The sequence below is a fragment of the Tarenaya hassleriana genome, unplaced genomic scaffold, assembly GCF_000463585.1.
Source record: "Tarenaya hassleriana unplaced genomic scaffold, ASM46358v1 Cleome152, whole genome shotgun sequence".
Classification (NCBI taxonomy): Eukaryota; Viridiplantae; Streptophyta; class Magnoliopsida; order Brassicales; family Cleomaceae; genus Tarenaya; species Tarenaya hassleriana.
Window position 1 is genome coordinate 248,979 of NW_010964943.1, and position 686 is coordinate 249,664.

Sequence of the window (686 nt, forward strand, 5' to 3'; positions counted from 1 at the left end):
GCATCTCTGAAAAGTGGCAGGTGCATAAAGGACATACGACGATAAGCAAACGTGCCATAAGGACAAGTAAAGGTGGTCTTCTCCTGGTCGCTCGGGTGAATGGGGATCTGGAACAATCCCGAGTAACCGTCTAGAAAGCAAAAGTACGAGTGGAGTGCAAGTCTATCTAACATCTGATCAATAAAAGGCAAAGGAAAGTTATCCTTACGGGTGTTGGAGTTCAACTTACGATAGTCGATGCACATCCTCCATCCCGTGACCGTCCGCGTAGGAATAAGCTCGTTCTTCTCGTTCTGGATCACAGTCATGCCTCCCTTCTGGGGTACAACCTGCACAGGACTCACCCACATACTATCCGAAATAGGGTATATAATACCCGCATCTAACAACTTCATGACTTCCTTCCTAACTACCTCTTTCATCGTCGGATTCAATCTACGCTGATGCTCAACAGAAGATTTCGACTCATCATCTAAATGAATACGATGCATGCATAACGAAGGGCTAAGTCCCTTAATATCATCCAAAGTATATCCAAGAACACCCCTATAACGTCAAAGCAAATCACTCAACTGTTCTACCTGGAGTTCTAGCAATGCAGCATTCACTATAATCGGATAAGTCGAGTTAGGTCCAAGGAAAACATACCTAAGCCCTTCGGGTAAGGGCTTCATCTCCACCTTCGG